The sequence below is a fragment of the Podarcis raffonei genome, chromosome 1 (assembly GCF_027172205.1).
Source record: "Podarcis raffonei isolate rPodRaf1 chromosome 1, rPodRaf1.pri, whole genome shotgun sequence".
Classification (NCBI taxonomy): Eukaryota; Metazoa; Chordata; class Lepidosauria; order Squamata; family Lacertidae; genus Podarcis; species Podarcis raffonei.
This window is the reverse complement of record NC_070602.1, coordinates 28,668,093-28,683,206: the sequence shown is the minus strand read 5'-3', so window position 1 is coordinate 28,683,206 and position 15,114 is coordinate 28,668,093. Positions and strand designations below refer to the sequence as shown.

The window sequence follows — 15,114 nt, the reverse complement described above, 5'->3', positions numbered from 1 at the left end:
TCCCTCTCCTTCCATGTACTCCGGCTTCCGGGAGAGAGCATCGGCTCTAACATTCTCCTCTCCCGGCACATACCGGATCTCGAAGGAAAACTTGGAGAACTCTTGTGCCCATCGAATCTGTCTCTGGTTGAGTACTCGCGCAGTCCTCCAGTACTCCAAGTTCTTGTGATCCGTGCAAACCTGGATCTTGTGCCGTGCCCCTATTAACAGATGTCTCCACCAGCGAAACGCTGCATAGCTAGCTAGCAGTTCGCGGTCATACACTGTGTAGTTCTGCTCCGACTTCCTCAGCTTCCTCGAGAAAAAGGCGCACGGCCTCCAGTCTTGCTGGGTTCCTGGCTGCAAAAGTAAGGCTCCTATGGCCCGGTCTGACGCGTCGGTCTCTAGCCTCATGGGCTTCTCCAGATCCACGTGCAGGAGCTGCTCTTCCGACGCGAACACTTTCTTCAGGCTTTCAAAGGATTGCTGGGCCCCTTCCGTCCAGACGAACTTCTTTTTGCTACTGAGACAATCTGTGATGGGTGCTGTTAAATGGGCGAAGTTCTTGATGAACTTCCTGTAGAAGTTCATCAAGGGTGATGATGAACCCAGGGTGGGTGTGGGTAGCGGAGGACCTGTGCTCTCCCCGCTGGTCTCCAGCGAAGAGTCCTGGAGCCCTCTCTCTGATTCCCCCCTCCGCCCCCCTTTATCCTTGGTGTTACGCTGATTTCCTTCCCCAGCTGATGAGTCCCCTCTCTCCCTGCTTGGCCCTTCTCCGGCATCGCTTGGGAGACCTGCCTCCACTTCTGGTTCCGATGTCAGTTCCCTGACACTAAGAGAAGTTGGTTCTGTAAAAAAAGGCGGAGGAAAGCATAATCAAGGGAGGAAAAGATTGCTACTTCCAGATCAACAGGGAAGCAAAGTAGCTACTTAAATTGAAGCTCCTGTACAGTAAAGGAGATGTTTTCACAGCAGTAGGGCATCTAAAATGGACTTCCAGTGTCCTTTTGTACACAGGGTCCACTTTCACAAATGGGCACAACAGTTTTAAGTTGACATTTCTCCTTTCTTTAAATATAGCTCATAGAAAGCGCAAAGTACTGGGTGGGGGTATTTATGATTGCCTTGGTAAAAAATGCAAGTTTGACTTTTCCTACTTGATCAAGGGATGTCAGCATGTTATGAAAGTAGCAGATATACCATCTTTACATTGCTGATAATACTCTTATAAGCAAAAGGTTTACAGACATTAAAGTTAGTGTAATAAACATTACCACATAGCATCCTCGGGAAGTTACGAGCAATTCTGTTGAAATTTTCTATAGACAGGAGATTCCCGTAGACCCTTTGCTCCAGGGAGCACTTATATAAAAGAGCTGGTCTCTTAGTCATGGCTTGTATACTGTCAGTTTGACATAAGGCACCTGCATTGTATCCCCTGACACTGCAATTAAATTAAGTGGCGGGTGGTGCTGTGGTCTAAACCACAGAGCAGTTTGAATCCCTGCGACAGGGTGAGCTCCCATTCCTCGGTCCCTGCTCCTGCCAACCTAGCAGTTCAAAAGCACGTCCAAGTGCAAGTAGATAAATAGGTACCGCTCTGGTGGGAAGGTAAACGGCATTTCCGTGCGCTGCTCTGGTTCACCAGAAGCGGCTTAGTCATGCTGGCCACATGACCACATGCTGTACGGCGGCTCCCTCGGCCAATAAAGCGAGATGAGCGCCGCAACCCCAGAGTCGTCTGTGACTGGACCTAATGGTCAGGGGTCCCTTTACCTTTATGTTTTCCCCAAAGAAGTTTTCATGGCACACTGTATACTGCAATCCTCAGATCACCTACTCTGGAGCAGAAACAAAAGCAAGCAAATTAGAGTTAAGTTACCAATAGTTCTGAGGACTGTATTCATTAATTAAAGCAAATGTTATGTAGTTCTTAGTTTATCATGTTCAGCACCATGAGATATGGTACGGAGCCTTAAATGAGAGTCACTTTAGGCTTAAAAGGGAGACTGACACAAGATGAAACAAGCAGGACACAACCACTTCTACTCACATACTTCTTGTCCATTGTGCACTTTTCTTCCACCCTCATTTAAGCATGTGACTTTCCAATTTCAGCATCCTCAAGGGAGTTTACCACAGTAACATCCACACTGACCAGGCTTGCACAACCTGTGGCCCGCTGAGCCAAACATGGCCTACCAAGGGCCACCAGCCTCCCCTTCTACTTCTTGATTAGGGCTGTAAAAACTAAGATGTGATTACTGTGTCTTAGTAACATTGGCTTGGGAGATCACATGCTTTCCAAGCCTGCCCAAGTGAGAAAGTGAGCTGCTCAAAAGCTTGTGCACCTGCTCAGTGAATGTAAACAGGTTCCTCAAGAGTAACTGCTACTATGTCTAAGCAAAGATTTTCAGAGTGGCACCAGCAGCTTCCCTTCCTCTGTCATTTGCTCCCTTCGTTTATTCACCTCATTGGCTCTACTGTGATGAATTGGGGCGAGGATCTTGGCCCGTTGTGGGTCAGACGATGACATGCTAGTATTTGAGTACTTTCTTTTAGAAACGGTTTCCTTTGGGGGGGGGGATGCATGCCCATGTTTCCCACCAGCATAGGAGTGGACAGATTTATTTGTTTAAACAAAATGAAAAGGGCATGTGTGGAATTTCCTGTATAGCATAGGAGACAACTCCTTGGGGCTGAGGTGACTTCACCCCCCAAAAAAATATTTGAGGGGGCGGGCACCCCCAAAGTTGATGGGCATTGGCATTCAAATGGTGTGCGTGCACTGCGTTATGTGATCAGTTATGCAGGGTGGGGCTTACCTGGACCACCCAATATTTTATTCAAGATGGCACCCTAGCCAATACAGTGGACCCTCAGGTTACATGCATGCGTGCGCAGAAGGGCTCCTCTGGTTATGAAGTTTTGGGGATGTGGCTGGGCCTCCGGAAAGGATCCCGTTCGTAACCAGAGGTACCACTGTATAGCAAAGCCACACCCACCAACCAAGCTCTTGTTAGATTTCTGTTATGCCACTGTTCAGCTTTTGGAGTCACAAGACTCTGTTTACATTCCAGACTGTTGGAAGTCTCACGGGAGACTCTCACAGAGAGCAGATCTTTTCTGTCCTGCGTAGTTAGAAATAAACGTAGCAATGTAGCACACATTTCTTGGCTCCTTCTGCTGCTTGGATACTCTTCATAATGGGAGCGTGCCTGAAGCCTCATTAAAGGCTTAGGTTGTTAATCACCGTCGGAGGAGGAGAGCCTGATGGATTTCGAAGTACGAAGTGGAGGAGAGCTATTTCAGCTCGGTCGTACGGAACCTCCAACAGCTCTCTCCTCCACTGCATGTGTACAACAAAGGAGGATAAACTGTGAGCTATGGGGGCAGTCCTTTTGGGTGGCCTGCAGAGACTATCCAATATTTGTCAGTGGATGGCAGCACCTTTGTGTGTTGTTTGTGGGGGTTGTACAATGAACCACTGTAGTGATTCTGCTAGTGGAAAAGTTGTTCCCATTGCTTGATAAATTGCCACTGGAAATCTTAAGCTGAGGTGGGAACCTCAGGCCCAGGCTTTCCAGGCCTCTCTGGCCCTCAGGAATCTCAGTAGGCCATGCCAGGCTACACCCATCGGTGGGCTTGCTCTGCAGTTGCTTGAGTACTTTTGCTTAGCTGGAATGTGTCCCTGAATTGTGATGATGCCTCTTGCTTGCCTGATTGGAGGCTGGAGAGCTGTATGGGGCTTGTGACTTGTGTGTGGCCTACTTGACAAAAGCAAGTAGGTTGCTCTGTTTGCCTTTGCTTCTGGCCATGCTGATCCATGACATCCCCCAGAAGGTTGCCCACAGTGGAATTAGGGAATATTCCCTACCCTGGCCTATTTGCTGCTTTGTATAGCAGACACCTCTTTTCCTTTCTCCTGATATGCAAGTTGGAGAAGGATTGGCTGTGCCATCCCATCCTCTACATACCTTTCTTGCATTGCCACTTCACATGACTGACCTTTCAGAACTTAAATCCATTTGAATGCTAACTGGAGACTGTAGTGATGGAGGTTTCTTTAAGGCCTGTGTACATTCCTGTAGTGTAGAGTATAATAGGTAGTTCTATTACGTGGGATACTTTAGTACAGGACATAGCCTCCATGGTGTTATGAAGATGTTATTGGAATACTATTCCCATAAAGCACAGGGTGTTAGCCAATTCACTTTAATAATGCAGATATGAGTCCGAAGGGGAAAAGAAATCCTGATGCTTTAAACATGAAAACTGAACAAAAACGGCATAATTTGAGGGGGAGGAAACAGGTTTTGTCATTCTGACTTCAGGCCTTGTGCCTAATGGGAACATTCAACCAAACATACAGAGTGAAGAATCTCCATCAGAACGACACAGCCAATCAGAACACATGCTATCTCACTCTGCCTAGTTGCTAAGTGACACCCACCCACCCACCCACACGAATAGTTGTCTAACCCTGAGAACAGCATTAACCCTGGAGTTATACACTGAACAATCTCTGCTGTTGCATTTCCAACATAGGGATAGTGGCTGTTGTAGCCCAACAACATCTGGAGGGCTACCCCTAGTTTAATGGATGTTTTGTGGTTACTAGCAAATGTTATGTTGTTAAGCAGAATGAAAACAATGGGAGTTTGTTGCCCCTTTAGCAGCATCCTAGACGTCAAAGGGGAATGGCAGACTATTTTAGCATTCTTCCAGTTATTGTCCCTTCTAATTAATGGCCAAAAGCAACCATGAGATCTTACTGAGCTGTCTTCCTTTTTCCATTACTTGCTCCAAGTGAGCCAACATTTGCACTTGCAAAGTAGATATAAAGGTTAGCATGCTCTATTGTACACTAAGCTGCAAAGAGTGACACCCCCTTGAAAGATGTACTGGGGTAGGGTATGTTGAAAGATGCCTTGTTTCCCCATCTCCAATATTAGATAAACACTGATTAGGTTGAGACAAAATTACTTTTGTGTGTGTTCATATTCATGGATTCAGAAAGCACCCCCTCTTTTTTTTATCATGCCTGGTTTTCAGTGCAAATGTATTGTCTCTGCACCCATTGGCCTTATTTGCCAAGACAGTAGATTCCTCTGGCTTGAATGTGGCTGCCTGTATGGTTTTCTCAATGACATCACAGTGCCACATCTGACACAGTGATGTCACAGAAATATATAAATAAAATCACAATGGTCACCCAACCAGTTGGGTTGAATGGCAGCTTGGGAAATTGAGACCATGGATGGGGTGGAGAAGAAGTAGCTGCCAGATGGACAAAAGGTATTTGAAACAATGGAAGTACTTGTTGACTAACTAGTGCTAGTGAAGAATCATGAAAACTTATACATTGCATAAAGGGATATTAACCGTGCACTTCTAGATTGGATCATGACCTCTAGGAGGAAACATTCAGGTGTGGTGAACTTCTGTGCCCAGTATACCTGAGCTTTCCATATAGAGTCAGAATACATTTCCTGGCACACTTTACTATTTATAGGGAATTCCTGGCACTGAGGAGGACCTAGTCAAGCGGGGCCAATCTCATCATCTTGATATTTTTTTTAGTGCCCAGTGGCTAGCTCTGATAGAAATGCTTGCAGTGCCTTGAAGGGACAAGTAGAGAGAGCAGTTTTTCCAGGAGATTTATTCAAGTTTGATTCTTGCTATCTCTCACAGAGAACAGCGCTCTTCCTGCCCTCACAATATATTGGATTTTGGTGCACAGGAGAGATACACAAAGTTGCGCTCTCTGTATTAAGAAAACCTAAATCAGTGTCCATTTGCTAAGTCTGTATTCCCTTCTTTAAAACTTAAATCCAGTTGAAGTTGTGTATAAAAATCTTAAAATAAATACTTTGCCTTCTGCCCCTTATGATAGCTGCAACTCATGTTTGATTTTTACAATGGTGGTTCTCTTTAAAACCTATGGGAAATGGATACATCCATAGTACTGAGTAGTTAGATTCCATCATTTTCTCTGTTTCTTGCCATTTTGACACAGTTTGTTGGGAAACTGATGGAGGCCAAAGAAAGTTAAAATATATGCAGTGAAAGCAAATGTCAGTTCAATTACATTGAGAATTTAGTAAGCTGCCTTATGCCGATTCAGACCATTAGTCCTTATAGCTCAGAATTTTCTACACTGATCAACTGGTGGCAGCTCCCCAGGATTTCAGGATGAGATCTCTCCCCAGTCCTGCCTAGAGATTGAACTTGGGGCTTTCTGTATCTACCATAGTGGTTAAGAGCGGTGGACTCGTAATCTGGTGAACCGGGTTCGGGTCTCCGCTCCTCCACATGCAGCTGCTGGGTGACCTTGGGCTAGTCACACTTCTCTGAAGTCTCTCAGCCTCACTCATCTCACAGAGTGTTTGTTGTGGGGGGGGGGGAGGGAAAGGAGAATGTTAGCCGCTTTGAGACTCCTTAGGGTAGTGATAAAGCGGGATATCAAATCCAAACTCTTCTTCTTCTTCAAATCTGCTTGGAAATGGTGTCTTCTGTCCTGGAATACCTAATCTTCACCTAATACAAAATGCATAGGAGCTGGGTGTGAAAATGGTTGCATTGGGGTGGGTGAAGGAGTGTGGCTCAGTTGCAGAGCATGTGTGATGCCTGCCAAAGTCCCTGGTCGAATCCTTTGCATCTCTAGTTAAAAGGAATGCAGTTAATCCTTCAGAATGCACACTTCTCTTAACTTTGCAGTGCAGTTCTCATCTCATAAATGTGTCCAAAAATGCACATCTTAGGGAAAACACACATATATATCTTATTTAAGAGAAAATTAATAGGAAAATGTGTACTTTGAGGAAAATGTGTCCCAAAGTATATGCTTTAGGAAAATGGGATGCTTTCAAAAATGTACATTTTAGAGAAAATGTAAATAATTTAAGTGTGTTTGTGCAATCTTTTTTTTTTAAAAAAGGAGACAGAATGGACTTCTGATTAAATGCATATAAAACTGAGACTGAAAACAGAGCGATGCCTTTCCCCCTTCCTAGTAGATGTGTGCACTCGGTGCCTGTTCAAAGGCATTATTTTTTCCATTGCTACTTTTCACATTCCAGGGCTGAGTTCTGGTGTGGAAACAGGTTCTGCAGCTATGGCCCAGTGAGCTCTGGCTCAGATTTAAACTTCGTTGTATATTGTCCAGATGCACTCCTGCTCATCACGCCTCTTATCTAAAAATAGGAACAAACGTATTGTCTGAATGCTAATGCGTACAATTAGCCTGGAGAGAAAAGGACTTGGTGAGATATGGGTCTTTTCATGGAGCATGTTGCATGTACTGCCATTCGAATAATGTGTTTGTAGCATCTAATTTTTATGCACTGGGGAGACTTAAGAGAGAGAGAGAAGAAGATGCAACATGTAATTCAGAGCTTATGGTATCCAGTTAGGAATTTCCTCTTCCTGGAAAGTGTTAAACTTGGCAGTTATATTAGCAAGACTGTGTGTGTTTCGTTACTACTCTTTTTATTTTCATTTTGCAGCAATCCTGGGCCTTTTTATTATTATTTTTTTTAAAAAAGTTAAAACATAAAGGACTCAAAAGGCCACTTTTCTTCTGTGCCCTTTCCTCCCCTCGAGGATAAGGGAATAGAGGGAGAGAAATCCTTCAGAGGCTACAGCAATCAAAATTGCTCTTTGGAAAAGCTTTACAGGTTGAGTTTAAACAAGAGAGGAGGAGGAGGCGGCGGTGTGGGGAGTGGGGTGGCTGCTGGGGACACAAAACCCATTTCAAGTCTCCAGCCAGTTGTTAAGGTATAAATATGTACATTCATCATGCCAGCTTTGATGTTGAGACAGGCAATGTATGGGAGATGGAAGTTATTTAATAGAATAATATTCTGCCTGTTATTAACACAGAGACATACACACAGCCAATTTCGTTGTTCTCTCAGTAGCAGTCTACCAAAGAACTACCGTATTTTTCACCCTAAAGGACGCACTTTCCCCCCTCCAAAAATGAAGGGGAAATGTGTGTGCGTCATATGGGGTGAATGCAGGCTTTCGCTGAAGCCTGGAGAGTGAGAGGGGTCACAATCTATAATCCCTTCATATTTTCCATGGTAGGAGAGAGTACAGTGGTACCTCAGGTTACATACGCTTCAGGTTACAGACCCCGCTAACCGAGAAATAGTACCTTGGCTTAAGAACTTTGCTTCAGGATGAGAACAGAAATCGTGCTCCAGTGGTGCAGCCGCAGCAGGAGGCCCCATTAGCTAAAGTGGTGCTTCAGGTTAAGAACAGTTTCAAGTTAAGAACGGACCTCCGGAATGAATTAAGTACTTAACCCGAGGTACCACTGTAGTGTGGGGTGGCGGGGAGCAAGAAATCCTTCCTTTTGGAGACTCTTAAGAGCTCCTCAACTACAGTTACCTGTAGTTGTCACATCCAGGGTCTATGCATGCAGGTTAGAAAAACAGCCCCTGGTTGTGAGTTGTGGTGCACAACATCATCTCAGTTACTAGAAAACTGAGTGCACTTCTAGCACTCACTAGAAGTGCTACATTTTCATATCTAGGGTGAGAGGCTTCACCAACTTCCTCTAATCCATCTTCCTGCCTCCAGTTTAAAATTTTGATCCTTTGATCATATAGGACAGGGGTCAGCAAACTTTTTCAGCAGGGGGCCAGTCCACTGTCCCTCAGACCTTGTGGGGGGGCGGACTATATTTTGAAAAGAAAAAATAGAACGAATTCCTATGCCCCACAAATAACCCAGAGATGCATTTTAAATAAAAGGACACATTCCACTCGTGTAAAAACACGCTGATTCGCGGGCTGGATTGAGAAGGCGATTGGGCCAGATCTGGCCCCCGGGCCTTAGTTTGCCTACCCATGATCTAGGAGGCAGGTGGGAAAAGCTCAGTAAGCCTCAACTGGCTTTTTGATCTGTTAGCTGTAGACAAAGATGGCCTGGGTTCTGCATCTTTCTCCTTCTCCCTTTTGAGACCTAGAGCCTTTCTGGCTCATAAGAACATAAGAAGATCCTTCTGGATCAGGCCAATGGCTCATCTAGTCCAGCGTTCTGTTCCCAGAGTGGCCCACCAGACGCCTGTGGGAAGCCCACAAACAGGACCAGAGCTCAGCACCACTACTCCCCCGCTTCTGCAGCTTCCAGCAAATGGCAGTCAGAAGCACACTGCTTCTGGCAGTGGAGCTAGAACATAGCCATCTGGGTCAGCAACCCATTCTGAGAACCAGATCACTTGCAACCAATCTCTGTGCCATGTTATTTTACACCCAGACCCTCAGAATATGAATTCACGAACTTAACGCATTCTGCTTCCATTTGCTCACCCTTCATCTATGGCCCATTTTCCTGGCACCCAACTTTCACACAAATCACCTACTCCATATATACATATATTCAGAAAAAGCCATGCCCATCTCATCCACTTTTTTGCCCCTAAGTCAAATCCAGAGCATATTTTGGCTGGCCCTACTTAACTATTGTAGCCAGGATCACACTCCCCTCAAGGAGTGTGTCTTGTCCCTGACCTCATGTGATGCTCAGAGGCAGCTGTATATACCCACTGCTTTATTTATGAGCAGATAACCACATGGCACAATGACAATGAAAGTTTCCACACCAGCAACTACCACTGGCAGTTCAGTGTTCTTCAGGAAAGGGCCATAAATGACTGAGTAGGCCCACTCTCAGTTCTTTGGCCTGATGAGTAGTAAGCCAAGAAACCAAACAATTTCAACAATTTCAACTTTACTTCAGGACATAGGGTATCCCTCACCCAGGTGCCACCAGAAAGAGGGCCCTTTTCTTAAGTCAAGGATTTGTGGATTTCATCTGGGGAAGGAATAACAAAGAGGACCTCCCTGGCAGACCTTAAAATTCAGGCATAAGCAGTATAGGGAGAGGAATTCCTTCAAAAACCTGGCCCTAAGTTACTGACAGCTCTGTACATAGGCACTCAGATCTCTAGCAGTTGGGCAGCCAATGCAGGCTCTTCAAAACTGGTATTATGTGGTGGGGTAGCCTATTTTTATACTGTGAATAAGCATATTAGGTTTTCTTAAAGGTTTTAATGCAATTATTGGCATTTTATTGGCTAATTTTATTGCGTAACCCACCCTGATACTGCCTGGTGATGAAGGACTGGGTGGAAATTGTTTAAAGAAGTAAGAAAAAATAAATATTCCAAGAAAATACCATTTAAAACTGATGTGTTAAAAACACATCAGCATGAGTACAACTCATGACAGAACATTTGGGAGTGATGGGCAAACTCCTCACAACTCAATAACTGGGATTGTGACAGTGTACATCCCACACACACACACACACACACACACACACACACACACACAACTTACTTGGTGGCAAAAACCTCTATGTGATGCCTCCATGTCATCTGAAATGGCAGCATCCCTGAGACTCTTAGGGACCCTGGACAAATATGTGCCTAGGAACTCAGTAGAGATGTCAGACACCCTGGAAACTGATCCCACATGAGTATGCTCAACAGTGTTCCCATAATAGCAGCCTAGAAGCAAGGAGTTCTGGGCCATATACTTTCCAGGGCAGCTGATGACAACTGTAGTGAATGCTCAGACACCCTTGACTAATCCACGTCTTTGGGTTCCCTGCCTGGGTTCCCTGAGCATATTTAGAAGCTTGGTTTACATTCTGAGCATTTGTGGGAGTTGGGAGATGACACTTATTTGTAATGTATGAAAGCACTGTGAGCTGGAGAGATTACCATTATGAGCCAGGTAAATCATTAGAAACATCACTAGAATCTGGCTCTCAAGAGCTGCAAAACACTGTTCTTTTCCGCCCAGTATTGGAATGTTCACTTATCACAATCACCGGGGGACCTGCAAAATGAAATGCCAGAGTAGAACTTTTTCATTCTCTGCTGTGGTGGCAACTGCAGTGGAGTTTCATGCTCTGGTGAGCTGTTTCTGCTACTCCTCAATATTGCTACACCTTAGTAGTCCTTCCATTGAATGCTCATCCCTCTGTCTTACCCCTATTCTAACCCCCACCCCCGCTGCAGAGAGGTGGTAACATAGGATTTCACTGTGTGATCTGGGAGCTAAAGGCGAGCGTTTCTCCACTTCAAGTGAGAAGAACTTATGCAGCTACTGCATAGTTATCAGCCATTGGAATGCACCTAAGATCACACTTAAGGTTCATTGTACGGGAGTGGAAAAAAGCACAACTTGTTAACCTTAGGAGGTCCAGCATCTTGTGCTATACTGCCATTTTCTGATCCAACATGTCAGCTTCCCTCCATACCTTGGGGTGTGTGTGTGTCTTTTTATAATTTTTTTTTGAATGACCCATTTTGTAAGTATTCAGCATGATCTTTAAAGCTTTACACAGTGAAAGTGATTGATACCTTTGAGTTCCTTACTGTCATCTTTTGAAAGCTATGAGAGAGCATTAAAGAGAACACCAGCTTCTCCTTGCAGCAGGGGTTCTTGTTATTCCTTTGTATGTGTATGTCTTTTGTGCATTCAGGCTGAAAGTCAGAGATGTGAACTTTTGAAAAGTTGTTTCATAATAACAAAAGCCCCCATCCCTACTGAGTGGCTCAGTGATATTCGCCTGCTGCGAATATATGTCTTTTGATTTGCTTCTTCACTCAGCAGTTGTGCTTCTTTCTTTGCAGCTCAGATTTATGTCCTAGAATGCACTCTAGTCTTTCAAGATTCCCATGTTTCTTTACCCCTTACCCTTAGGGGAAGCTGAAGTGGACTCACTTTTTTATTTTATTTCTCGTAGCCTCTTCTTCTGTACTCTTGCTACTTTGAAGGAAGTCAGAGATGCTGAACAAATTCAGTATCTGTCTTTCTAACACTATAGAGTGGCATGGGGGTAATGTTGAAGGCAGGAGCAAATCATGAGATCCCCTCATAGTCCTAAATCCACAGCCATATCCTGCAAGAAGAATGCTCTCAAAGATGACACAGAAAGTTCAGTTGGTCCTGGCTGAGGTTCCATTAAGATATAACCCCTGTTTTAATGCAGCTCCACTATGGATAATAGATTCATAGATGCACAGGAAACTGAGGTGGTACTCTATAGAAACCTGCTAAAGGGCAGAAAACTCCAAGAAGGAAGTAACTAGAGGGAAAGACTTATGGTTGTCTCTAGACTAATGCACAGAGAGTGGGAAACAAGCAAGACAATTTTGAGCTCTTAATACGGAATGGCAAATATGACCTAATAGGCAATACTGTAATTGGATGGGATGAGACTCATGACTGGAATGTAGAAATTGAGGGGGTATAACCTGTTCAAAAGGAATAGACCAAACAGGAAGGGGGGAGGAATAGCATTATATGTAAAGGATGTGTACACTTACAATCTGGAGCATGGAAGGCAGATTAAGAGTATATGGGTAAAAATTGTAGGAGAGGGAAACAACAGTGACACAAATGTAGGTGTCTGCTATAGACCTTCAAGCCAGACTGAAGACTTGGATAATATCTTCCTAGAGCAGATTACTAAATATTCAAAAAGGGAGAGATATAGTAGTCATGGAAGACTTCAACTATCCCAACATCCATTGGACCTCAAACTCTGCCAAGAATGTAAGGTCCAACAAATTCCTCAGTTGCCTTGCTGACAATTTCATTTCCCAGAAGGTAGAGGAAGCAACAAGGAGATCTATCTTGGACCTGGTCCTCACCAATAGGAATTGATGAAGTACTGGGAACCTTAGGAGGAAGCGATCATATTCTCTTGGGTTTCATGATACAGATGCAAGGGAAAGCTGAGTGTCATCAGATATGCACTTGGGACTTTAAGAAGGATGATTTCAAAAAGCTTAAATAACTACTGGGTTGAGATCCCATAGTCAGAAATACTCAAAGAGAAGGGAGTCCAAGATGGATGGGAGTTTCTTAAAGGTGAAATATTGAGGACATAAATGCAGACAATTCCCACAAGAAAGAAAAGTGGGAGGCATCTAAAGAAACTGGTGTGGCTGCGTAAGGAGCTTAAAGATGTTCTGAAAGTTAAGAAAGGCATGTATAAGAAATAGAAGAAAGGGGAAATCACAAAGGAAGAATCTACATGAGTAACCAACAGTTGCATGGAGGAGGTCAGGCAGGCCTAAGGTCAGAATGAGCTCAGACTTGTGAGAGAGGTTAATAATAATAAGGGAACACCTAGCTACTTTAAATGAATTCAGATTTCCAGGGCCTGATGAACTGCATCCAAGGATACTAAAGGATCTTGTGGATGTAATCTCACAGCCTCTGTCCAAAATCTTTGAGAACTATTGGAGAACAGGTGAGGTCCCTGCAGACGGGAGGCAAGCAAATGTTGTCCTCATCTTCAAAAGCGGAAAAAAGAAGACCCACTGACTGGTGAGCTTGACATTGATACCAGGAAAGGTGTCTAGTCCAACGCCCTGCAATGCAGTGATCTTTTGCCTAAGGTGGGGCTTGAACCACCGACCCTTAAACTAAGAGTCTTATGCTATACTGACTGAGCTTTCCTAGACACCCACATAGTCTATATTTCAGTAAAGCTTTTGACACAGTCTCCCATGGTATTCTTGTGAGGAAACTGGTAAAGTGTGGGCTGAATGAGGTAACTGTTAATTGGCTTTGTAGCTGATTGAGTGACAAAACCCAAAGAGTACTCACTAATGGTACCTCATCCTCTTGGGAAAAAGTGGCAAGTGGGGTGCTGAAGGATTCTGTCTTGAGCCCGCTGTTGTTCAACATCATTATAAATGACTTGGATGAAGGAATTGAGGGGATGCTCATCAAATTTGCAGATGGCACCAAAGTGGGAGGGGGAACTAATGCCACAGAAGACAGAACTGGGATTCAAGATGCCTTTAACAGATTAGAGAACTGGGCCCAAAATGCATTTCAGTAGGGGCAAATGTTAGGTTCTGCACTTGGTCAAGAAGAACTAGCTGCACAAATATAAAATGGGGGGACACCTGGCTTACTAGTAGAGTCTAGGGGTCTTGGTGGACCACAAGCTTAATATGAGTCAACAGTGTGAGGCAGCAGCAAAAAAAGCTAGTGCTAATCTAGGCTGCATTGACAGAAGTATACTGTCTAGATCAAGGAAAGTAATAGTACCACCCTATTCTGCCTTGGTCAGACCACACCTGGAATACTGTGTCCAGATCTGGGCATCACAGTTTAAGAAGGATGCTGACAAGCTGGAATGCGTGCAGAGGAAGGCAAGTTTCTGGAAACCAAGCCTTATGTGTAATGGTTGAAGGAGCTGGGTGTGTTTAGCCTGGAAAAGAAGAGACAGAGAAGAAATATGATAGCTATCTTCAACTATCTGAAGGGCTATCATGGAAGATAGATTGTTTTTGGGTTTTTTTGCTGCTCTGGAGGGTAGGACTCGAACCACTGTCTTCAAGTTACAAGGAAGGAGATTGCAATTAAACACCAGGAAGACCTTTGTGATGGAAAGAGCTGTTTGACAGTGGAAAGGTCTTCCTTGGGAGGTTGTGGAATCTCCTTCCTTGAAAGGTTTTAAGCAGAGGTTGAATGGCCATCTGTCATGGATGCTTTACTTGAGATTCCTGCATTGCAGGGGGTTGGGTTGGACTGGATGACCCTCAGGGTCCCTACTATCTCTAAATGGTGATTCTATGGTTGCCTATTGGTTTCTAGGGCAAATTTAAGGTGTTCGCATTAGTGTTTAAAAGTCTAAATGACTCAGGCCCCAAATACCGTATTTTTCGCCCTATAGGACGCACCGTCCCATAGGACGCACCTAGATGGGGGGGGGAAATAAAGAAAAAATTATTTTCCCCCCCCAGGCGCGGGGCTGGGGGCGGGGGAAGCCCGAGCTTCCCCCGACCCCAGCCCCCAGAATGGGAGCCAGAGCGATGCCGAAGCTGCGCGCAGCTTTGGCATTGCTCTGGGAACTTGCCGGGCTGGGGGGATAGCTTCCTGAAGCCTGGAGAGCGAGAGGGGTCGGTGCGCACCAACCCCTCTCGCTCTCCAGGCTTCAGTGAAAGCCTGCATTCGCCCCATAGGATGCACACACATTTCCCCTTCATTTTTGGAGGGGGAAAGGTGCGTCCTATAGGGCGAAAAATACGGTAACTGAAAGATTGTCTCCTTCCCTACACAACCTCTTAGGTGCTGAGATTGTCATAGA

At 44.7% G+C, this 15,114-nt stretch overlaps 1 protein-coding gene and 1 long non-coding RNA gene across 20 annotated transcripts in view; one reads left to right on the top strand and one right to left on the bottom strand.

Annotated features, from left to right (window-relative positions):
• NRXN3 (neurexin 3) overlaps window positions 1-15,114 on the top strand; it is a 1,132,087-nt gene that overhangs the window by 464,147 nt on the left and 652,826 nt on the right. The window lies entirely within an intron of this gene.
• Window positions 812-3,045, bottom strand: LOC128408440 (uncharacterized). The gene is made up of 3 exons (XR_008329077.1): window positions 2,985-3,045; window positions 1,756-1,820; window positions 812-827 (listed from the first exon to the last, which is right to left on the bottom strand). It is a non-coding gene; the product is annotated as an uncharacterized LOC128408440 (long non-coding RNA).